Genomic DNA, 26,235 nt, shown 5'->3' on the forward strand with positions numbered 1-26,235 from the left:
AAGTACATTGTGGAATATATTTATACATCTAATAATATTTAGTGATGTGAATGAATGAACTAGAAGTAAATGTATCAAAGTGGATAAGTATTTAAAAAAAAACCATAATGAATGGAAAAAGCAATTTGTAGAATATATCTTATATAATAGTATTATAAAATACATGTCCAGCCAGTGTGGCTCAGTGATTGAGCATCGACCGATGAACCAGGAGGTCATGGTTCAATTCCAGGTCAGGACACATGCCCAGTTTTCAGGCTTGATCCCCAGTGTGGGGCATGCAGGAAGCAGCCAATCAATGATTCTCTCTCATCATTGATGTTTCTCTCTCTCTCTCTCTCTCTCTCTCCTCTCTCTCTCTCTGAAATCAATAAAAATATATTTTAAAAAATAGAAATCATCCTATGTTTTCTTGAGAAATATCCATGTTTGTAGTGAACTATAAAAACATGTACCGGGGTGATGAGCAGCAAGTATAGGATAGTTACTACCTCTGGGTGGTGGGAAGGGAAGAAGTGCTATTGGAGAGGGTTCTTGAACTCCAGTTGTATTATTATACTTCTTTAGCTGGGTAGCAATTTCAAGTGCTTATTATAATAATTATATTTTTGTATGTTTAAAATTGCATACAGAAAAAAGATACATCGATAAAAATATTTAAGTTGATAGTTAAAAATTATAACAATATGGTTTAAATGTCAGCAATCATTCAGATCTGCTATTATCTAGCATACTTGACTAATTTTGTTTTTTACAGGTTACAGAACTTCAAATTATGTGTGGTCAATATCTCAAGCTAGCATATTACCTGTACCTTCTGGTCACTCACACCTTGTCCTGAGTTCTACCTCTGAGTCTAAACAAATCAAGTGTTTTCTAGGACACAGTGTGCAGGCAGCCTGGAGTCCATCAGTGATTTTATATAAAGACTAGAGGCCTGGTGCACAAAATTTGTGCATGGAGGTATGTGTCCTTCACCCTCTCCAATCTGGGACATCCCTCTGACAATCCAGGACTGCTGGCTCCCAACTGCTTGCCTGCCTGCCTTCCTGATTGCCCCTAACCACTTCTGCCTGCCAGCCTGATCACCCCCTAACCACTCCCCTGAAAGCCTGATTGATGACTAACTGCTCCCCAGCCAGCCTGTTTGCCCCTAACTTCCCACCCCTGCAGGCCTGGTCTCCCCTAACTGCCCTCCCCTGCAGGCCGGGTACCCCTAACTGCCCTCCCCTGCAGGTCTGGTCCCCCTCAACTGCTCTCCCCTGCAAGCCTGGGTCCCCCCAACTGCCCTTCCCTGCAGGCCCAATCACCCCCAACTTCCATCCTCTGCCGGCCTGGTCACCCCTAACTGCCCTTTCCTGCAGGCTTGCTCACCCCCAACTGCCCTCCATTGCAGGCCTGGTCCCTCACAACTTCCCTCCCCTGCTGGCCATCTTGTGGTGGCCATACTGTGTCCACATGGGGGCAGCCATGTTTGACCACATGGGGGCAGCCATCTTGTGTGTTGGAGTGATGGTCAATTTGCATATTACTCTTTTATTAGATAGGATAGAGGTCTGGTGCATGGGTGGGTGCCAGCTGGTTTGCCCTGAAGGGTGTCTTGGATAAGGGTGGGGGTTCCCTTGGGGCGTGGGGTGGCCTGGGCAAGGGGCCTGTGGTGGTTTGCAGGGCAGCCATGCCCCCTGGAGACCCAAGTGGAGGCCCTGGTATCTGGGATTTATTTATCTTCTATAATTGAAACTTTGTAGCTTTGAGTGGAGCCAAGCCTCCTGCTCACTCCATGGCTGCAGCCATTTTTGTTGGGATTTATTTATCTTCTATAATTGAAACTTTGTATCCTTGAGTGGAGGCCTGGGACAGCCAGGGTGTGCAGAAAGCTTGGCTTCCTCCATTGCCAGGGAAACCCAAGCCTCCTGCTTGCTCTGTGGCCGCAGCCATCTTGGTTGGGTTAATTTGCATACTCACTCCTGATTGGCTGGTGGGTGTGGCTTGTGGGTGTAGCAGAGTGATGGTTAATTTGCATATTACTCTTTCATTAGATAGGAGGATTCTAATAAACATAAGAAAGTGCTGTGCTTCCCACACTGGGGTCCAAGTTTAATTACTATATGTTTTTAATTTTTTTATTTGGCACTTCAAACATTGCACACAAACATGTTAATTGTAAATAAAGAGTAAATTGCCTTTCTTTGTTGACTCTTTACATAAAAGAGAAGACATTAAATATAAATCATTGAAGGGACTCATTAGCAGCTTAAACCTATAGAGGATTTGCCTTTGTATAACTTGTACATTCTTTGTTTGATTCTCCTGAGGCTTAAAACATTTATTAATGTTCTCAAATGTTAGATAGCAAGGCAAAGTCATAATCCTACAGTAAGAATCATATCACCACTCTGCACACACAGCAAGTATTATCTATCAATGTTACATTTAATTATAATTATTTATCATTTATGCCATCACTCTCTTTATGCAGAGTTATTTAGAGTCATTTTATTTTTTGTTAAAAGTACTTAAACAATGTGGTTATTAAAGTCTCATTGCATTATTATATGTATTTTTTTAAGATTGTGGTCAGCAAAAAATTTTAGCTCTGGGAGAATGTTTATAATGCAATTATAATTATGAATGCACATCTAAAAATGTGCAAATGGCCAATACTTTAAATATACTAGCCAAAAAAAGTGAAACTTCTTTTCTAAATTGCTTATTATAAGTTAGTTTTCAAGTAATTAACAAAATGATTTCCTACTTCAAGCTAAATTAGAAGATACTAAATTAGACATAGGAAAGTTGCTGAAATATCTTCTAATTCTATGGTTTTCTAAACTGCCTTCAATTCCAAAGCATTGCTAGAGTGGAAATCAGGAAATCTTTAAGAATGTTAAAGCTTCTCATTGTACACTGGCTATGAGGAGCATGGCCTACCAATCCAGATTTGTCTGATCTCTATTTCCAAAGTTCAGTTTATAACTCATGGGGATAAAAGAGTGAAATTCAATTTCACTCAATTTAATTCTAACTCATATATATTAAACCCTGTGTTCCTTATATGCCAACCTATGTGGAGGCTGATATTGAGTGGAAGGCATAGCCTTCCTCATCTAGATTCTTTAAGACAAGACTTAGAATGCCTAATCTTTTAAGTGAAAAAATAATCACACTGATGGATCAGGTCTGGTGGAGGAGAGAATTAACGAATTTCAGAAAATTGGATTATTATTCACATGTGTCACCTGCTAGTTGTATGGTTTTGGTAAAGTATCACATTAAACCTGTGGGATCTTGGTTTCCTCATTTGGAAAATGAGCAAATTGGACTGTAGGGTGTCTAAATTCCCTCCCAGTCTTCCTACAACATCAATTTCGCTGGCCTTTTTGTCAGAGGTTGGGGTGGGTGACAGAATGAAAAGTAAGTAGTCTAGTAATCAAATTCTGTGAGTCTTTAGAGTTGACCTCTGCCCTAGGTTTCTTTTTAACATGGGGAAACATATATATAATAATTTAAGCATTTGTACAATTTATATTACAATGAAAATTTATCACTACTTAGAAAAGTACCCTAGCCCAGCTGGAGTGGCTCAGTGGTTGAGCGTTGACCTATGAGCCAGGAGGTTATGGTTTGATTCTGGGTTATGGCACGTGCCTGGGTTTCTGACTCAATCCCCTGTAGGGGGCATGCAGGAGGCAGCCAATCAACGTTTCTTTCTCATCATTGATGTTATTATTTCCTATCTCTCCCTTTCTCTCTGAAATCAATAAAATTATAATTTTTTAAAAAGAAAGTACCCTATTTTTTTTTTCACACAATGCCATTGACTTTTCTGCTTTAAAACATAGGGATTCATTCTAAAGAGAAAAATTCAGTTGCCCTACCTATTACCGCAGGGTGGCTTTCAGGTTATGCATGGTTGTGGTTTTTTTTTATTTTTTATTTCTGTGTGTTTCTTGGGCTCTATATCTGTTCAGTGCTGGGAAGGTGGAGTTTAAGGTTGGGGAGCATTGGAATTGAGAGTCAGTGAGTCAGTTAACTGTGATTGGAAAAGCCAGATTGGAGTGCAATAAACACTAATGTCTTGGCTTTAAGGATTTAGAAAAACCAAAGCAACAGGTCTCCAACAGAGGTTCTACTCAGTCAGATGATAGCAGAATAAAGAGAAAGACTGAGAAAAATGCAAAAAAAGAACTGGAGTTAGATTCTTCAGAGCACGTTAATGCTGATCACAAATCAGATTTACAGAAATTATGTGGAGAATACTTGCCTCACAATTAACATTAGTGTAACATTTCTAACAGGTTAAATGGGTTACTCATGTACAGAAAATTACAAACTTTTCAAGTTTAATGTGAATTAACACTAAATAAAATCTGTATAAGTAACTATAAAATCCAATTTATATATAAGAAAAAATCTGCATTTATTAAAATAATACTCCATTTAGAATATTTTTAACAATTCTATAATTTTATCTTTTTAATTCTGATAATCACAAACCTAAAATTTGGGGAGCTTTTTAACATTTATGTTTATTTTTTCATTTAAGAAAAAATAAAATAATAAATGAATGAAAGTATTCCTAAAATAAATCTATCCATAGTAAATAGATGTATATAATTAATTTATCCTATCAAGTAGGATGTCAAAGAGAAAAAAAGATTGATTATATTTTTCTAAGTAAATATAGCATAATAATAGTAAAATTATTATAAGGTGATGCATTTATAGATTACTGCAGCTACAAAAGTTTTATCCACCTCTTTTTCTATTATTTAGCCTCAGGCATTAATTTTGTAAATGAGAAATGCCCAGTTGCTCTTGGCGGCAGTATAACTAGGAGAGAGAAAATCAGAGTAGTCTCTAATCCTTGACATGGTTCAGGACACACTACCCCAATATCTGACACCTTTGCATATGGAAAATTTCAAGGTGAAGGAATTTGAGAAATGACATGTGCAGAAAGGACTTTATGACCTTCCACTGAAGCAAGTCATAAACCCTTATGTGAGAAATGCCCTCCCTACACCCCAAGGATAGGAGCATCTTTACATCTGAAGAAAAAGAGACACAGAGAAGACTCTGAAGGAACCAATCAGCCTTTTAATAACCCCTCTCTTCACCCTCCTCCCTCCCCGCTTCCCTGCCTTTTATCACACAGCTCATTCCCTTTGCTTTATTACATCTTTCCACTCTTCATCAAGCCTAGTTTAAAAATACTCAGATTTAACCATTTCTTCTGGTCTTTGTTTCCTTATGAAGGCTCCCTGTCACATAAAAGTTAAAGTAAATAAATGTGTGTACTTTTCTCCTGTTAATCTATCTTTGTCAGTCTAATTTTCAGACCCAGGCAGGAGCCCTAAGAGGATCAAGGAGAACTTTTTCCTCCTCTACATCCATAATACTGAATTTATAACACAGATTCTGAAATAAACTAATGTCATGAAATAAACTAATCATTTATAAGATCTGCATTTTAAAAGATAATTTTAGAGGACACATACACCCATACACACACACACACACACACACACACACACACACACACACACAAGCTGGCATAAAAGTTTAGTTTAAATATATACGAAGAAAGCATTTGTTTAAAAAAAGTCAAGTACTGCTTTGAAAATAAAACTGTGTCCAATTTTACTTTGGGAGGACAAAATAGTCTATCTTATTTTTCAAACTCTAATCTTTAATAAACTACCACGTGTGGTTAAAAAGTTTTTTGTGTTTTTTTCATTACTTGTGTTCTTCAGATACTAATGGATTGATGAATCAATTGAATCTTCTCTCAAACTAACTGATGTAGCTTAATAAATGTCAGTGATTCTCTCCTATATGCACTAAAGGAGGTCTGAAAAGCTGCCCAGCACAACAAACTGATTTTAAGTCCCATTATTATATAGATTAGCCAATGGGAAAGCATGAAGAGCGATATTTTAAAAAAAGAGAGAGCAGGCAGTGTGTTAGGGCTCATTATCATATTCATTCATGCATGTTTTGGTTCATTCTTTCAGCAATATTTGTTAAAATTCTGGCTTGGGTAAATCTCTCTTCTAGGCACTCTTAGGGATACAAAATGCAAGTGAAGAAAGATCCTGTCCTTAAAGATATTATAATATTGGTCAGCTTTTGTAGGTGAATGAATGGATATCTAGCTATCCATTCATTCACCTACTCTTCATTAATAATTGTGTGTCAAGAGATGCCTGGGGCTATTTATTTACTAACTATAGAAAGTAAAAAGTTATTTTAAAAATTATCCACCTTAATAAATATAACATACTATAGTTTATTAAGATATTCTCCAAATAAGAAGGTCTGAAAAAATATTGCTAGGAAAATAAGGACTAAATTAGAAAATATCAAAATTTCTTTAACTGGGTATATCCTATGGGCTGTCAGGACAAAAGACCAAGAGTAATACTGAAAAGCTCTTTGAGGGGAATTAATTATTATTTTTTTTTATAATTCTCTCAAAAAAGGAAAAACAAGCAGAATTAGACCTTATTCCAGGATACATAATTCTTCCAAAAAGCCAAATCCCTTCTCCTAGTCTCCCTCCAGAAAACCCTCCAAAATCAATACCACATGACAGCTAATCTATTAATGCTTTCCTCTGTGACAGCACAACTTCAGAACTAAATAAAGACAATTATGTTCTTTCTCCAAAGGGATCCTTTTAGTAGATAAGCCAATGTATATTCTTATCATTGAGGAAATCATTCTTTTTTCCTCTTTGGTATTTGCTGACAACTAAAGACTTTAAAGTTAATCTCCACATCCTGGAAGATGCTTCACAGTAATTAAGAGATCTTATTTCACAGCATATAGCTCGGAAATCTAATTGTTATCATTTAGTCTCACACTTTTATGTATCTCTATACCCTAGTTTTAAAGGGACAGAAGTCATTTTCATAAGCATATATAACACTTATCAACCTTTAAGCTTTGGGAATTTTACCACAACTTGTTGTATGGAGGCAGCTAAATTAGAATGGAGCACCAAGTCCAAAGCCAGATCCACTGCTTATAGTTAGCCGATCTTGCATTGAATCATTATGTATTCTCTAAGATAGAGGGGTAGATGTACAGATATATAGACAGAGACATTGGATGTCATGTTAGACAGTATTAGTGGAGATGTGGGACTCCATGACCTCTAAGATCCCTTCTAGTGGTTTGAATGTCAACTTGGTCCAGAAATTTTAACATCCATGCAAAATCACCAATATGCTGATGATTTCAAATGTATATTTCCTGTTTATTTAAACCCTTGTTGATTATTATAAGATAAAACAAGTTCCTTGGCTTGCCTTTGACCCTGAAAAAAGTATTTTAGATAGTGGGCTCCTTAGTTGTTCTTTAAAATATTTTTCTTCTAATATTTCATCCCTGTTACTGACAATGACATTTCTCAATTTGTCTAGACTTACAACTTATGTCTGCTTTTGAGATCCTTTTCCACCATGATTTATTTTAAATAATTTTAAAATTCTGTCGATTACACCTCTGATAGAACTATGGATCCTTATTATTTGTGTCCTATTCACTAAGTAACAGTCAACTCATGTATATACAAATGGGCAACACTTTCACAATTTTTCCTGCTTCTCTTGCTCTGGGTGCCAAGAAATCATAGAATAATCGTCCTGTCAGAGGCCTTCTGTCACATAATTCCTTTGCTCAGTAATAAACACGAAATCTCTAATACCAAGCCTCAGTACAATGTATTATTCAAACTGGATATTATGCTGGAACAAAAAGGCATAAACTGGGAATGCCCCCAGTCAATTGGGACATATGGTCAGCGTAAACAGAAATGACTCAAACCTCTTTCTCTGTCTTCCAAATGCCTCTATCAATGAACTTATCCCATTCTTTCTTCCATTTCACATATATTTGTATGTATATTGTTCTGTTTAAACACTTTTTTTTGGTTATTCCCATAGGATATTGCTAATTTTTAACCTTGTAGCTTCTGTAGAGGCAAAGCTACAATTCTATTTTGTGATTTCTTGTTTTATCCTCTGCTTCAAATCCTGGGTAAGGTCATCATTAAAGTCTGTGTATATATAAGGGTGATGCATGGCATGGAGGACACTAATGGTGTGCTCCTGCTGGCAAAACCTTGTATCTAATGAAGACCAGGAGGACACAGACATCTCTCTCAACTGACAGTGCTCCTTTGCTCTGCCACACTTAAAATTCATGAACTTATCTCACTGTATGTTTCAAAGTGGGGGAAGAGACTGGAACCTTTCTACAGGTGTTATACCCTACATACACGTATTAGAGAATTTGAAAATAATTTGGGCTTAATACATTTTTTTACAACTGATTACATACTATTAACTATGTGACTGTATAAAATCACACATAATTATTATCTACATATATATTTAATTTGTAGACTTCAAATCAATTTAGTAAGTACATATTCAGTACTTACCCTGTGTTGGTGTTTACATACTAGTATACAGAAAAAACCAAAAGATTAAATATAATCAGCTGGTTACATTTCTCCAGAGGCAGATATTGTTCATAAGCAGTTGTTCAGTTAAAGTAGCCATTAACTTTTATTTTAGCCTAGTAGAGATAGTTCATTTAGTTGCATTCATTAATCAGTTTGTATTATTCTCCGCATCATTAATTACATGCATAGCACAAATATCTCTTTTATGAGAGGAGTCACCAAAATACCAAAAGATAAAATTGCTATTATAGGGTATTTTCCTCTTGCCACTTCTCATATGAATCTCTTAAAATAATATTCAGTCTAATTTCTCTCCTCACATATACTTTGCTATTCTATTTCTGCAAAATGAGAACATTCTGTTCTATTCATTCTCCAACTTACTTTTAGAAACTGCAGAGAAGCTTAAATTATACTGCTAAATAAATTAACTGCCATTCTTATGCATAGTTGTCAAATATACAATATTCCTGTGTCAGCTGCTCATAGGAGTAGTGCCATGCTGATGAGTGATCAGCTCTGCCTTCAAAAAACACTCCACAGGAAGGAGTATCAAAAATGGGTCAACAAAACGGAACCAGAAACATAAATACCTGGAACAGACTGACGGGTGCCAGAGGGGAGGCAGGTAGGGGTGACTGGATAAAGAAGGTGAAGGGATTACCTGAAGGACATAAATGCATACCCCATAGACAGAGACAATAGTGGGGCGAAGAACAAGGGAGGGGAAGGCGAGGGTAGGTGGAGGTGAGCAAAGGGGGTGGAATGAGGGACATCTGCAATAGTATCAACATTAAACATTTTTAATTAAAAAAAATAAAGAAAAAGTGGGTCAGTACCATCCTGACATGTCATGTGATGATATTCAGGCTCTGCTTGCATGAGCCAGTGAGGGAAAGGGAGAGGGAAAGGATACTGGCCACCAGATCACAATGGGATGTACAGAACAGGATGGTTTCTTTGGGTCTAACACAACTACATTGGCATTATTTTATTGCACATCAATAGTAAGTGTCATCAAATAGTCTTTAAGTCTGGCAGATGTCAAATAAAATTAAATTAGTTTATTCTTAACACAGGATAATTACAGTTAAATACCTGTGTGTCAAAGGAAGCTTTAGTACGTCCCTTGGTTTCAATTTCATTCTTTACTGGAGATGGGGTGAAAAATGAGATTGATCTCTGTGTTTTCTTCTAGGTCTGAGATTTTGTCTCTTAATGTCTAGACTTCTGGACTGCAATAGTAAATTCTCCAATTTATATTTGTGTATGTTCCACAAAGAGCCAGTTGTAGTTGGTTATAAAGCCTGGCTGTGGATGTAAGGGGAAAAAAGTCCAATTACAGATGCCCAGAAAACCAAAAGCTATCAGGTATGTGGTTCAGAAACAAAGAGGACAGGTATATAAATTGTGCTTTGAGTCTTGGCTTTGCCTCACATGCATTTTGTTTCATAGATTTTTGTTATTGTTCTGTAGATTCTATTCTGTAAAACAAAGATGTATAAGGATAGTATTTTTACATTTTAATCCTGTTATCCTAATCATTAGTGAAAAAAACTAGTCTAAAGATGGGAGAGCAAATAAGCATCTTTAAAGAGAAATTTATGCATTATTTATGGCCGAGATGGGTGGGATATAAAATATGGTTAAATAAAGATTTTGGTAAGGCAATTTGTAAAACAAACTCATGGATTACCCAGCTCTGTATAGTATTTTGTATTTGATGGGGGGTTATTTGTACTAGGGCATAGTAATTTTCCATAATGTGATCCTAGAAAGGTTCAAGATGGCTTCCCATGTCTCCAATATTTTTTAGAAGCAAGTATTGTTAATCATCTACAACTTACTACATTAAGATTTTCTAAAATGTTTATATTTCATTGAATCATTTGCTTAGAGATACTATATATTATAACCTGTCTCTTCTTGCCATTTTTGTAAATCTAAAATTGTTGAGTGGTAGCAATATTATGTAGTTTAACCTTGATGATAATTTACACGAGTAAGCTTTATATTATACATTTTCTTATTAAAAGATCTGATATGTTGACAAAAATAAACTAGTTTGACTACAGAACTGCTTTTTATATAATGCCTATTAATACTGTGAACACACACTGAAAAACACTAATTAGTGCAGAGGTTAGGAACCTGGATTCTGGAGCTAGACTACTAGGGTTTGAAGCCCAGCTCTATGAATCAGTTATATCATGAGCTAATTATATAATCTCCTTCTACCTCATTTTACTGTAAAATAGAGATAATATTACCTTATGAGGCTGCGATAAATGAACTAAAATTGGTAAATTCTTTGAAGGTGAATGCACCAAGTTTATATTATGTAGATGTCAGCTAATAACATTGTCTTTGACCCAGTAATTTCAGGAGTCTATGAGAGGCAGGAGAACAGGATTAGGAGTAAGGACTGTAGTATCAGAGAAATGGAGATTTCAATCTTTATTCCATACAGATCTATTTCTTCATTTGAAAAGTGGGGAGTTATAATCCTTATAAAAGCATAGTGGAAAGCCTGGTTCGCTATCATTTGTTACTATGCAGTGCCCTCCTTTCATTTATACATTCTCACCTCTCAAAATTTTCGAAGTCCTCTTCCAATTCTGATATTCCAAAATTAAGTAGACAAGTCTTTATTTATTTTAACTATATCTTTTATTATTTTTATGAACTACTATCATAAACATCTTCCCAGAAAAAAATAAATTGTAATCTTCTTTGGTAACTCCCTACATGATAACCTTGTCATTTCTTTTACCAATTTTTTAAAATATATATTTTTATTGATTTCAGAGAAGAAGGAAATGGAATAGAGAGATAGAAACATCAGTGATGAGAGAGAATCATTGATTGGCTGCCCCACTCTGGGGATTGAGCCCACAACTCAGACATGTGCTCTGATCGGGAATTGAACCTTCCTGGTTCCTAGGTCCATGCTCAACCACTGAGCCATGCCAGCTGGGCTCTTTTACCAATTTTTAAAGCTTTTCTCCTAATCTTCTCTAATTTCATTGTGAGTTACATAATTATTCATTTCATTATACCAAAACAAGTTACAGATTATTTTAAGTGACCTGGTGTTTAAATGTATAACTATTAAGTTTAATTCCTTGAGTACAAATCCTGGCTTGTTCTGTACTAATCTAATGCATTGGATAATTTCCTTAACCTCGTGGGGCTTTTGTTTCCTCCTCTGTAAAAGAAAAAAAAAAAAGGTGACGCCTCATAGCAGTGTTGTAAAGATTAAATTAGTAAATGCAGATAAGCATTTGGAATTTTAATTGGCACATGATAAGTATTCAATACATTTTGCCTGTTATTATTTTCTTACTTTAGGCAAGTAGAAGCTAGTAGCACGTGAGGGACTGGTGAGGAATGATGACTTTTAGAGGTACAGCTGCTTTAGTTAGAATCAGGCCCCAGGTAGCAAGATTTATTTTCAAAGAAAAAAAAAGTGTTTTATAGCTATTACATGATTAAAAAAATAGAATTGGGTAGCCACAAGAAAATAGAATATTCAAGCTCTACTCCACCTCACAGTGTTTTGTTGTTTAACTTTCTAGTATTCTGTTATACATGAGGATAGTAGAAGAAAGAGCTACAATATTGGGAATTACATTAAATAGTTTACAAAAAGAAATAATTTATCATGAAAGGTAGAGGTAGGAGCTAAAATAAAAAGATATAGACTGAGTGGTGGGTGAGGCGAGAGAGGAGACTATGTACTACATACTACATAATCTATAAAAATGATTTGAAATGCATAGCTAAATATTTGTTAATAAAGTAAAACCTGAAGGATATGAGACTACCAATGGTTTTTATATTTCATTGTATAATAAATTTTAATGTCTTGGATTTGGAACTACTAAGGAACTTGTGGTGGCTGAGTGGTTGGCTTGGACTCAGGAATAATCTGGCCATGACATCTGTCATTGCATTGATTGCCAGGATAGAGTCACATAGAATTTTTCTAGTGAGTAAATTCTTTGAGAGTAGAAACTATAGCCTTTTTCCTTCGCAGTCTCAAAGTGTAGTAGTGACTTGTACATACTGGATATTCAGAAATTGTTAATTAAAAGAAGGACTGATTTATTGACCATACAATTTAATGAAGTCTCATATGTATATTGTCACAGTTTTTACTGAAAGCATCAAATTGCATAAAAATAAAGAATGATGAATTAGTGATATATAAAATCAAGATACATGTATGTGCACATATATTCCTCCAGGCTTCCAAATTTTAGATGACTTGCCTATCTCACCAATGGGCTGCTGCATAAGAAAAATACCCTCATGCAAGAGCTCTGGCGAGTGTTCCACATGATTACATTTTCACTACTTCATTGATACAATGGGAGTATGTGTTAAGTAAATATTATTAAAATCAATTTGGAAAGAAGACATTTTGTGTACAGATTCTAAAATACCAGAAATCGAAGTTGGAGCAAAAAGGAAGCTCTTGAAATGGACATGGCTCTTCCAGCAAAAGTGAAGTGAGTTTCTGTTATATTTTTTAAAGTGAAAAATAAAATTACTCTTACTAATGGTGGGTAAAGAGAGAGCTCACATAGGGGGGAATCTTTTATAGCTTTTAGGGCAGCAAGCTATTTCCAGAAGCCACTCTGACTTGTAGTTGATAAGATGATCTTAGAGGAAAATTCATGTAAATCAAGTGAAAATTAATGGAAGTAATAAAAATATTCAGCAAGATTGTAAGTTCCGCAAGCTCAATGGATTTTTTTTATACAGCAGAAACACCAATTAGAAAATATAGTGGCAAAAACAATATAATTTTTAATACCAACAATAACAAAAACAAATTCTTGAGAATAAATTGAAAAAGGAATGCATGATGACTGTCTGAAGAAAATTCCAAGCTTATTGAATGTGCAATGCTAAAAATAACTTAATAATTAGAGAAATATATCATCTTCAGATTTAAATACTCAGTTTATTTAGAAAGTCATTTTCTTCTGAAATTAATCTATAAATTTAAGGAAATTCCAATCAAAATGTCAATATTATAGGCTCCAGAAAAATACAGAGGAATAAATATTAATTAGTTTAAATAAATGGCATTGAAATCTTTTTGGAAAGGATAGACTATTCAAAAAACAGTGTTGTGACAATCATTTAATTATTTTAAATGAAACAAAAATTAGATCATCTATAGTGCTCTATGCTAATAGATTTTATATGGATTAAAAATAAAAATATTAGGACTGGAGAGCCTGGGTTCAAATTTTCAATAGCACTGAATGAATCCCATTGCAGTTCTGTGGGCTCTCCATTGTTGCAGTTGAAAAGTTCTTGTTAAGAAATACCTGCTAGATGGGGCACAGACCCTCACCTCCCAACATTGCAGGGGCCTGAACCCTAGCCCCTTCTGAGGGAGGTCTCCTGCCCCCATGGCTGCTTCGTGCTTCCCATTCCCAGCTCAGATCAGGACCCAGGTGACCGACAGAGACTTGGCCGACAGCAGCTGCCCACTCACTCCAACAAGAATTGTTTGAGTTGTCTTGTACCCATGGTGTGGGGAAGTGGGTTTATGATATCTAAATCCAGCCTACCACCAGGAATGCTCAGGACCTACTCAAGAAGGCAAATAATCCCTTCCACTAATATTTACAGGGTAAAATAAGATTGTTGTTACAGTAATAAATTTGACAGTAAAATAGTAGTCAAGTTTTCAGGCAAATTTAAATTGGCTAGTTGAAACAAGCAAATATTCTAGAAAAATTAATTGTACTGGACAAAAAGGTGTTAACTAAATTAAAGTGTTAACTAAAATTTTTATTGGTACTTCATCTCATGATAAAATTGTGCACCATGTAATGAACCTAAAACAGTAATATTATAGTGCAAAAAATTAAAATTTAAAAGCCATCAAGACTACATTATAAAATTTTCAAAAGCCTCCTAACATTTAAATCAAAAAAGGAGGGGATAGTAGAAGAATATCATGTAAGGAAAAATACCCTGTAAGTAAATTACATCTAGAAAATTAATACTTTAGAAAATTAGTTGTAAGGCTAAAAGCAAGACACCCATGAAAAACACAAGGTGTCAAAACAAGCCAGAGGAAAATCATTTGGGCAAAAAATGAAATAGGATCCCAAGTCAAATTTATAGAAAATATTCCTTTATTAATTTTTGGTCGAGAATATGTTTGTATACTTTCAGAAAACAACTCCGAGACCATGTGGATTCCAGCAACAGAGAGGAATCGACAGGACTACTCCAGCCATGAAGACAGAAGAGAAGCAGTCCAGAGATGGAAGACGCTGACGTGGCCTTCCCATACTAGCAGGTAGCAGCTGTGCATCACTGCAGGTTGCCCAGGACCAAACCAGAGAGAGTCGGACCTGCATTAACACCATTTGTCCACCATCCAGAACTGTAATGTCAGTGCTGACATGTACACGTAAGGAACTGTTGGACATTGAAATTGGGTCTCAAAAGAACTGTTGGCCCAGAAAGAAACTTACTACAGACTGATTCATTTGCCTGTCACCATAACCATTATTGCTTGTCTCATTTTCGGTTCTTATAAGTGTATTTCTAATAGCACATGATCTCACTCATCTAGGGGAAATAATGAACAACATAGACTGATGAACAAGAACAGATCCAGAAACAAGGAGGCATGGATCAGACTGTCGGGCCTCAGAGGGAGGGTAGGGGAGGGTGGGGGTAAAGGGGAGAGATCAACCAAAGGACTTTTGTGCAAGCATATGAGCCTAACCAGCGGTTAAGGACAATAGGGGGGTGGAGGCATGTGTGGGGAGGGGTGTGGGATGGGAATGGGGGGATGAGGACAAATATGTGATACTTTAATCAATAAAGAAATTAAAAAAAAAAACAAAAAAACAACAACAAATAATATGATGTATGTAAAAGGAACTTGGAAATAGAGAGCTACACAAATATTAAAAAAAAAAAAGAAGAGAAAAGAAATACCTGCTAGACTTCAAGATTTCAGAAGAGAGGTGGAAGTATATTGAAACTTTTATTGGACTAACGGATTAAACCACAGGTAGGGACAATGTCACAAGTTAGAGCCTCTTATTCATATGATGTTCCCATGGATTTCATCAGTTTTACCTCTTTGAATGATGAAGAAGATCCCCCCAAGATAGATTCTTGGTTTGAAGAGAAGGCCTAGCTGGAGAATAAGTTTCCCAGGGAAATTGTGACAGGGCTTTTTCAGGACAAAACTTTGAGAAAGGCAAATCCTCAGAAAGCTACTGTTACAAAGAGTCAGAAAAAGGAAATCTGGTACAACAGTCAATTCCTCCAAATGCTTGTCCTTCCCTGGAGGCCAAGGGAACCATCTCAATAAATACTCCAACCCACCCTCAGAGATCATCTGTTAGACTCTCTGCTGGGAAGGATTTGGCACACAAAGAAAAACACCATGTAAAAATGAAAGCTACGCCTATGCCATGTAAAAATGTGTTATTCCTATAATCATCAGTGAAATTCCACCTCCAGAAGAATGAAAGTCTCTAAATATAAAAAGAAGCCAGAAGAGGAAGATAGTATTGCTCATCAAAATACTTTTGGAAAGAATGAGTCTTCCCCCAGTGAGATCCAACGACAGACATACTGTGCCTTGTATATCACCTGTAAGGCAAAGATTTCTAAAAAGTACTGAGGAGCAAGAGCATGAAAATGTAGCAGAAGATGATGGAGATGCAGAAAAAATAATGAAGAGTTCAAGAAACTTGCTCTTGCAGAAGCAGGGCAACCTGTGAAGTAATCAGTGAGCCAGGTAACCAATCAGCTGACTTCCACTTATGCAGAGAGGGTGAATCAAAGAACATCCTATGAACAAGGAGGTGTATTAGGAAGTGAACTTTTCTTTTTTATCTATCTCTCTCTCTTCCTTCCTCTCTGATATAATATGTATAATTCCAGAAAGTGAACTTTAGATTGGAATTGTAGAAGCACCCTCTATTTCCTGCCCAAGTGACCAAAAGATGGACCATTATAGCCTTTCAACCTGTCCCAAGGAAAGAAAAGAATTCTTGATGAAACAGTTTGTTCCTATGTGCCTTTTACACAGCAGGTCAAAACCTTCTATAAATGAACCTCTAATATACCTCATTTGAGGAGCAAGAAGGAGGATCTTACTTTGCTACCCCGCAAATCTGCTGTGGCCAAGATTTCCAGAGACCCTCAGACTCTTGTGCTGCAAACCAAACAGCTTACAGGACTCCTGTGACCTGCAAAAGTGCAGCAGACCAGGAGGCCAAGGTTCTTGAGAAACTGCAACAATATAAATTCAAAGCATGGGAACTTGATCTCGGAATTCTTGAAAGTGGGCCTATCTTGTCCAAGAAACCACCTGTGAAGCTACATCCTCAGCCTATTGACTTTGATTTGGAAATTGAGAAAAGAGTCCAGGATTTCAAGTCAAAGAAGAAATCAGAAGAAGAACACTTTGAATTTCATTCCAAACCTTGCCTGACTAAGATCTTGGAAGATGCTGTGGGTGTTTCTGAAAACAAAGTACTTCCAATCACTGCCCCCAAGTCACTGGCCTTTCCATTAAAGAACAGAATCTGAAAGCTCACCAACAATGAGGAAGAGGAGCTGGTAGTGATAAGAGCTCAACCTGTATCACATTTTGGGGAGCCTTTTAAGCCCCATATCCCAGAGGCAAAAAACTGGAAATATTCCCTTTCTCTTTTTGAGTACCCAGACAAAGAACAGCAGTTATGGAAGAAGAAGAAAATAAAAGAACTTTAGAAAAGGGAGGTGCCTGAGTTCAAGGCACTTCCTTAGTGTCATTTTAACACCTGCCAGAGAAGAATGTGAAGAAGGAAACCCGGATTGAGCCTTTCTGCAAGGAGACAGACAAAAGAGGTTCTGTGAAGGCACAGACTTGGAAGCACCAGCTGGAGGAAGAACTGAAACAGCAGGAAGAAGCAACTTGCTTCAAAACTTGTTCAAGCACCATCATATTCCAGGAGCCCTTGTTCTCAAGAAAGTGAAGAAGTCCTTAGCTCAGGGCCTTTTTGGTTCTCTAGTCCAGGAACCTTTTCAGCTGGTCACTGAGAAGAGAGCCAAGGAGCTGCAAGAGCAGGTGGAGAAAATGTCTGAGGGAGGTAGAAGCCCAGAGAGACCAGCAGTTGGAGGAGGCCAGGCAGCAGGAGGAAGAGCAGCAGAAGAAGGAGCTGGACAGGCTACAGAAAGAACCAAAGCACAAGGCAAACCCAATATGGAATACCAGGTGTGGAGATAAAGTCACATGACATGCCTCTGCCTGTGCCTGTATCTCCCAAGTTCTCCACTCCATTTCACTGCTAAACTCAGCTGTGAGCTGCAGGCACCACCGAGGAACAGAGCTACTTTTTCCATCACACCAGAAGCCTTCTTTCTTTATCATGGGGGCATGGAGAGAACCCATTTTGTCGGACTTCTACCTACCCATGTCCAACACAGCATACCTAACAAGTGTGGACTCCAATGTTATTGAGAATTGTTATCCTGCGTTATTGAAACCAATAATGAGACAGCTCACATATGTCTCCATCGGGCTTCATGTCCTTATTTCCTTCGAACCATCAGTTGACCTTTAAAATAGATTTTAACTCTGACTAGAATTTAAAGTCTTTATATCTTACAGTGTAATTTCTATTGCCTCTCCCCTTATACCCCCCTTTTTTCTATTTTTTTTAAATCAGAAAATAAGAATAAATACTGAGATAGGACTTAAGTCATGGTTTCAATGAGGAATAATCAGTATATCAGATTCTTTCCTCTTTGCACAAAATGAAGTTAGAGTTAAGGAGCCCTTTGCTACAAGGGGGAACGCCTCATTAACTACACAATGAGGAAGTTGAATGTGTGGACTGCCGGGAGCCTTACAGTAGCCATGGGCAAGCTTTTGGCAGAGCTGCTGCTGTTAAGACACATTCTTCCCTTATTGGTACTGATAATTACGGGGAATGCAGTGTAGCACACAATGTAAGTCCTCCAGTAACCTGGACTGGAATAAATAAATTTGTCTTTTCTTCCCTGTTTTTGCTATTTGATGTTTTAAAATTTGTCAAGAATTGCTCCCCCTCCCCTACAAATCTCAGAATATTAGATAATAATAGAGAAGAGTATTTTATAATCATGTAAATGAAGTTGAAAAGTAGGGGAAGACTTCCTAAATAAAATAGAAACCAACAATCACAAAGCCAAAAAAATCTGATAGATTTAACTAAATACAAATGAATTATTTTCTTTTACAAAAGATAAGAAAAATAAAAGTCATAGCAAATAATGGTCTTGGAAAATTACTTAAAACATTCATATGAGAAAATAATGCTAATATTCATAATCTATAAAACTATAGCAAGAATATTGACCCCTTATTTTTAAGTTACAATTTATTGAGCATCTTGCTATGTTTTAGGTCATTCACTGAGTTTTACACATTTACAATTTGTCATGTTATCCCTAGGAGGCGTATTATTTCAAATTTTTATTTAAAAAACAAAAACAAATTTGAGTGATATAATTAGCCTATGGTTGCACATTTATATGTGATCCTGCCAGCATTTAAACCAAGAGCTTTAGTTGAAGAATTCCTAACTGCAGCATTCTATGAACTTCCTTTTGACTGTACTTAGAAAACATTTTTTTTTTTTTAGTTTTTGGTTTATAATTTATTTTGTTTTACATGTTTATGATGGCTAAAAGTTGAGTGTATAGACAAACAAATATTGTTATATGTGGGATTTACTTTCTCTGATGTTCAGTACCTTTCTCAAACAGATAAACAAGATTTTCTTCTTGTTTCTTGGTGTCATTTCATATAATCCCTTAATCCATCTATAAATGTTATAATAAATGCTTTTTAGTATACTGGTATACAGTATTGAGATGCTAAAATGATTTTTTTTTCCACACAGGTGACCAATTTTCTATATTAAATTCTCATTTTTACTAGAGGGCATCTTGAATTCATCTGTTTTATTCTACTTATTGTGTGTCTATTCTTCTACCTGTATTATATTGGTTTAATTATCACAGCTTTATAATTTGTGTTAGTACTTGATTGGGCAAGCTCATCATTCTTATTTTTCAAAACTTTCCTGAAAATTCTCCAAAAAACCATTGGTTTTGAAAGGTAGGGGAGGGTAGGAATAAGGGGGAGTGATCAACCAAAGAAATTGTATGCATACATATAAGCATAAACAATGGACACAGACACCAGGGGGTGAGGGCATGAGCGAGGGGTGGGAGGGCAAAGGGGAATAAGGACACATATGTAATACCTTAATCAATAAAGAAAATAAATTTTTTTTAAAAAGTTAAAAATAAAAAATAATAAACCAAGAAAGAAGACCCTTGTTAAGAGAATAGAGTTCAGAATTATCCTCAGTCAAAATAAAATAAAATAAAATAAAAAATATATTTTTTAAAATGTACTATGCTTCTCTACAACACTTAGTCTGCCCATCCAGAAACAAAGTACACCTTTACATTAGTTTTTCTTTATATATATTTGATGGTTTTTATAAATTTGATAATTTTTCTCATAGATCCTTTACATTTCTTCTAGATTATTTATATATCTTGTGTGTGTGTGACAAAGGAGTTGTGTGTGAGGTAAATATTACTGTAGTTAATGCCATGTTTTTCTGTTCTATTGTATCTTCTATTTGTAGTGATTGCTGGTTGCTGCTCTTTATAAGGATATTATTTGTTTTCCTTTAGCAGTAGTGAAGACTATATTTTTATATCATCCAAATTCAATAGTAATTTTTAAGCACTAAGGATCTAGGGTCTATTCTATGAGTGTGAAGATATAGGTAAGACAAGAATCTCTCAAAAGCATACAAAGTCTTGTAGAATTGCCTGTAATCTTTATATCAGGGGCTGGGATTAATTAAATATTGAGAAGGTACCAAAAATGATTGGTATCTATGAAGAATAAATGAAAGTTTTTTAGAAATCTCTCTAAAATGTCAGGGACTATACTATATCCTTCAGTATTCTCACAGCATTATCACAATCTTATCCTTAACAGCAACCCACAGTAGTAACAGCAACCTTAGGCATTGCAATAAGGACTAAGTATAATATCTTTAATCCTCCCAACAACCCATCAATGGGTATACTTCTCATTTCACTGATGAGGGGACTCGACTCAGGGGATTTAAGGAACATACCTACTCTGCAAATAGCTAACTGACCCAGGGTACCAACAGGTCTGTGTGCTTAGTGTCTTCCATTGTACTCTGCCATAGACACATCGTCAATGGTGATGAGATGTATAAGTCAACAAGGAAAAGACTGGTCAAATTTATCTAACTTGATAGATGAGATTGTTTTATTTTTCTTTTGGATTTCTTACTTGATGAGAGATGATAAATTGAGATGGGGAACAGATAATAGACAAATAGTATTAAAAAAAGCAGATTATATATCCAACAACTTCTGTTTCTTCTATTCTTTTGCAAAATGTAGCACCATACTGTCCAACATGTGACCACTTAATTTTACATTTAAATTATTTAAAATAAAATAAAGTTAATAATTCAGTTCCTTAGTTGCACTGGCCATATTTCAAGTGCTTAATAGCTATATGTGGCTAGCAGCTATCAAATTGGGCAGTGCCAAAAATTTCCATCATAGCCCTAACCAGTTTGGCTCAGTGGATAGAGCATCAGCCTGCAGACTGAAGGGTCCCAGGTTCGATTCTGGTCAGGGGCATGTACCTTGGTTGTGGGCACATTCCCAGTAGGGGGTGTGCAGGAGACAGCTGAACAATGTTTCTCTCTCATCGATGTTTCTAACTCTCTAACCCTCTCCTTTCCTCTCTGTAAAAAATCAATAAAATATATTAAAAAAAATTTCCATCATAGAAATCTCTATTGAACAATGTTGATTTAATACATCTGACATAGAAGTCATATTCTGGAGTTATTCTATAATTTCATTTTATCAGTGAATGTTTAAATGCACTAAATGCTAAGAAATCAGCTAGGCTTTAATTTACAAAAATAGGTAAAATATGATCTCTTTCCTTAAATTTCTTAAAATATAATGGGAAACAAATGCAATGGAATCACCATTCTTGGGGATAATAATAATAGGACCACAAGGAAATACTATACATTTTATGGTCTCATTCCCTGTACAGATATATAATCGTTGCCTATTCCAACTTGACCTGGGGTGCTCTGAATTATCTATTGCCCTAACATTCAATGAGTTTAGTCCTTATTTTGACCTTAAAGTTTTGCAAATCCTATTGTGGATTTCACAGTCACCTACATAGGCTCAGAAATGCTGCCTTGCCATTTGAGTCACAATTTTTACTAATTATTTTTAGATAATAATGTTGTCAAGAGTGATCTATTTACATCTTTGTCTTTGTTACCTAATGAAAAATAGAAAATCTTGACCGAGAATTCTCCTCATTTCATTTTGTACAAAATAACCACTGATAAAACTATCTGCAAAACTGTCTGATTCTTTATTGTTTTATGCATTTGAAGTTTCTCACCTTTGAGCAGCTGCTGGAAAACTCTGTTCTTCTCTTGCTATGTGAGAGAAAGCTTGACTTCACCATTAGTTTTTATAAACAAGCTAGAACTGCTTTTGAAAACATCTTGCTGCCATAAAAAGCTATCAAATATGCCTCTTATGTGGGCTCTCTCTTTTCCCACAATTAATGAGAATAATTTTGTTTTTCACTTTAAAAATACAACAAAAAGTCACTTCATCTTTGCTGGAAGAGCCATGTCCATTTAATTAGAGCTTCCTTTTGTGTCCACTTTGATTTTAGGTATTTTAGAATCCCTGCATAAAATATCTCCTTTCCAAATTTATGTTTCTTAGTATTTATCTAGTACACTTCCCTAATTGACAACAAGAGCATTTTATGAAGCAATGTTATTTCCTGAAGATAGCCTAAAATCAGCATTATCAAATAAGGGGTAAGTCAGAATCTTAGCCAAGGACAGAAATGAAGAACTGATTAAATGTATATAAAGAATTCATCTTCTTCTGATGAAAGGTTTTCACTGAATGTTTTCCAGTTTTTACCTGAATCAATCTGTTTTCAGGACATTCATTACAGCTGTTGCCAAGTGCTATCAACCAAAGAGCCAATATCGTGTTGATTGTTGCTTCCTGCTGGTTGTTGGACCCTCCTCATGCTTTCTAATCTATGCAAAATCATCTTGGCTGGTTTCTAACATTCTCTTTTTCTCACTGTCTAGATAAACATTTCTCTCTTGTTTCCAGGCCTCGATGATTTATTTTAATGCCAAGCAAACGACTGAACATTAAAATTCAGTATGCCACATCGCCCAGTGCAATTTTTAATAAACTAACCATGATCAGTTGTTTTTTAGGTAGTTTTTCTTCATAAATAGAAGCAATACATCAATTGAAATGAATGGAACCAAACAATCCCACTGGATTAGCTGACAGACTATTTGAGGTACTCATTCTCTTTTCCTCCAGTGTCCCAAGTCTTGCACTGTGCTTTGCTAGACCAGCCTGACACATACTACTGAGTAACAGCTTGTCATTGTCCCTTGCAATTTAGCTCTCAACCCTCCACCTTCCCACAAAGGATTCCTACACCTAATCTAGGACCACCTGGCTGCCTTTTCCCCCTCTCTTCTTCATTCTTCTTACTTCAAGAATCTTACAGGAAGGGTCCTTTTTAGGCAATTAATTAGGGCCTCAATCAAGAGGACTCAATACTTCGACATTCTTCTTTATTCCTCACAATCCCTATCACTTTGCCTACATTAAAATGTACTTCCTCTGTGCCTTCTGTTCTGGTCTCTGACAGTCAATAGTATCGTTTTTCACCTATATGGTTAGGAAGAACCCCATCCTTATGTTTTTGTTTCAAGATATCTCACATTTCTGGCTTCTCTCTTCACCAATTAATCCTTCCTTTATGTAAGGTGGTCCTCTTGTCTCCTTGAGCAGAGTTTGTGGGTTGAGGGCTTAAGTCCTCTGTAGCTTGCCAGGTAAGTATCTGCTTTGTAGACTATTCCTTTTATTATCTTACATTAATGGAAGAGACATATGCGATATTACATGTCACCAAACATCTAAATCTGGGCATGTGCCCTAAGAATCAAACCAGTAACCTCTTGGTTCATGGGTCTATGTTCAACCACTGAGCAACATCAGCTGAGAAACCCCCTAGTTATTTTTTACACAGATGCAGAAGCAATTCAGTGAAAGAAAGGTAACGTTTTCAACAAATGGAGCTGGAGTAACTGGGCATCCCATCCATAGGCAGAAAACCAACCAACCAAACAAACAAAAACACTTGACCTGAACCTTGTGCCTTGAATAAAAATTAATTTGAAATGTATTACAAGTTTAAATGTAAAATATAAGGCTACATTTTAAAAAATAGGATAATATCTTTAAGATCTAGACTTAACACCACAATCGTGACCCATCAAAGGAAAAATGGATAACTTAGACTTCATGAAAACTAAAAAAACTTTGATAAAAAGACAAGCTACAGAGTGGGAGAAAACATTTCACATAGCCAACACATAACCAACAAAGGACTATGTCTACACATACTATATAACTCAAGAAGGTCAGCAGTAAGAGAAATAAATAACTCAATTAGAAAATAGACAAGAACATATACAGACACTACACTTGAGAGGATATACTTATGGCAAATAGTCATATGAAAACATGTTCAATCTTATTGACAATTAAGGAAAGGAAAGTTAAAACCACAATAAAACATCACTATACAGCTATCAAAATACTGAAATAAACAATCCTGACAAAACCAAATGCTCATGAGGGTTTAGAGGAACTGGATCACTCATTCATTGCCCCTGAGAATGTACAATGGTAAAGCCACTCTGTAAAACAGTTTGGCACTTTCTTAAAACATAAACATGTTCCTGCCATCTAATAAAGCAATTGTATTCCTGGGAATTTATCACAGAGAAATGAAAACTTATGTTCACACAAAACCTGTACATGAATTTTTATAGTAGCTTTATTTATACCAGCCAAATCCTAGAAATAACACAGATGTCCTTCAGTAGATGAATGATTGAACAAACTCTGATACATCCGTGCCATGGAATACTAGCCAGCAATAAAAGCAACTACCCATGCATGCAAAAACCTGGATAAATATCCAGGGAATTATGCTGAGTGAGAAATTAAAAAAACAAACAAACTATTACCTTAAGGATAAATACTGTATTATTTTGCTCTATTTATATAACATTTTTGAGATGACAAAATTACAGAACTAGAGAACAGATTAGAGGTTGCCAGAAATTAAGGAAGACGTTGGGACAAGAGGGAAATTGCAGTGATCACAAGGGCAACCTAAGAGATCCTAACTGTGATAGAAATGTTTTCTATCTTAATTCTATCAATGACAATATCCTGGTTGCTTTATTGCATTTTTGCAAGATGTTACCACTGGGGGAAATTAGGTAAAGGGTACATGGAATCTCTTTGTATTATTTCTTATAACTTAATTTCTTATAATTATTTCAGAATAATAAAGCATAATTTTAAAATATGACAGAGAAAAATATCTGAGTCTGGAACATCTAAATCAGTTTAATAATTGGAACACCTTATACATATTTTTAAACCATTTCCTTTTCAATGAAGCCCAAGCAGTTATTTTCTTTTATTTGCTCATAATAAGGACAATGATGTGGCCACTCAGAGTACATCTTTCAAGTGAAACTAAAGATTCCTCAACCTAGTAAGTTTCAATAGGTAGGCATTAAGTAGAGGGGGTGCCTTGATTAAATTCAGTATCTCAAGCCCTACTGATCCTTACCTCCACACACCTGTTCAAGTTTCCTGAGTACTCCCCAGTGATGATCCCTGGCTAGACTCTAAAAACACTCATTGGTATGCACAGCTCCACTAGTATATTAATCATAACAACCCATTTGTATTGACTATCCCCTATATGTAAGGCACTGAGCTAGAACACAGTACCTTTTGCATTATTATCTTGTCATTTGATGTTTATGCTATTTAATTTTCATTTGCACGTGCATCTTTTTTGGTAAACAAATTGATTGTAAAGCCCCTATGGTTACGTTTGTCTTGGAATCTTGTCTCTGTATCCATCACAACCCTAGCAATGTCTCATGTGCAGTAGGCATACAGCATACATTTTTTTTTAATTATGTGATTAACTGAAAGATTTCCAACTTAGCTGTCTACAGTGCTTTCTCAAGAAAAGGCATAACATACATGTGGGCTCTCAAAGGGGTGTATTGTTGTCAATATTTTAATTATATGGGCAGGATAATTTCTACCGCCAGGATGCTTCTTTCATTTGTGTCACACCTCGGTAACTCCCAGGGACATGGCAGCAGAAACACCCACGCCAGCTACATGTGTTTGTTGGAAGCCACAGATGTGCTTTAGGGCTCAGTGACACTGGCTTCACTTAAAATCCACAACAGCATGCAAGTGTTTTCTTGCTAGTCTTGTAAAATGGAGAGTAACCAGGAGGCTGGAGTTTCAATATGTGTTTACTGTTTTTGCTGAAACAATTTAGCAAGGCAAAATATGGTGGTCAAATTCTGGGCATTTAGGGAAATTTCAAATGAAAGAATGCTTATAGTTTGAGAATTAAAAAATACTTTATGGAGTACAATGAGAGAAAAAAAATATTTATACAATTAAAACTTGGAAACTAGTAATAGCCCTAGCTATTACTAAAAGAAACCTCTAAATTAATG

The 26,235-nt window shown here is 35.9% G+C and overlaps 1 protein-coding gene and 1 pseudogene across 2 annotated transcripts in view; one reads left to right on the forward strand and one right to left on the reverse strand.

Annotated features, from left to right (window-relative positions):
• KCNH7 (potassium voltage-gated channel subfamily H member 7) overlaps window positions 1-26,235 on the reverse strand; it is a 417,895-nt gene that overhangs the window by 223,705 nt on the left and 167,955 nt on the right. The window lies entirely within an intron of this gene.
• LOC103283365 (targeting protein for Xklp2-like) lies at window positions 15,543-17,812 on the forward strand (annotated as a pseudogene).

The sequence above is a fragment of the Eptesicus fuscus genome, chromosome 11, assembly GCF_027574615.1.
Source record: "Eptesicus fuscus isolate TK198812 chromosome 11, DD_ASM_mEF_20220401, whole genome shotgun sequence".
In the NCBI taxonomy this organism is placed as follows: Eukaryota; Metazoa; Chordata; class Mammalia; order Chiroptera; family Vespertilionidae; genus Eptesicus; species Eptesicus fuscus.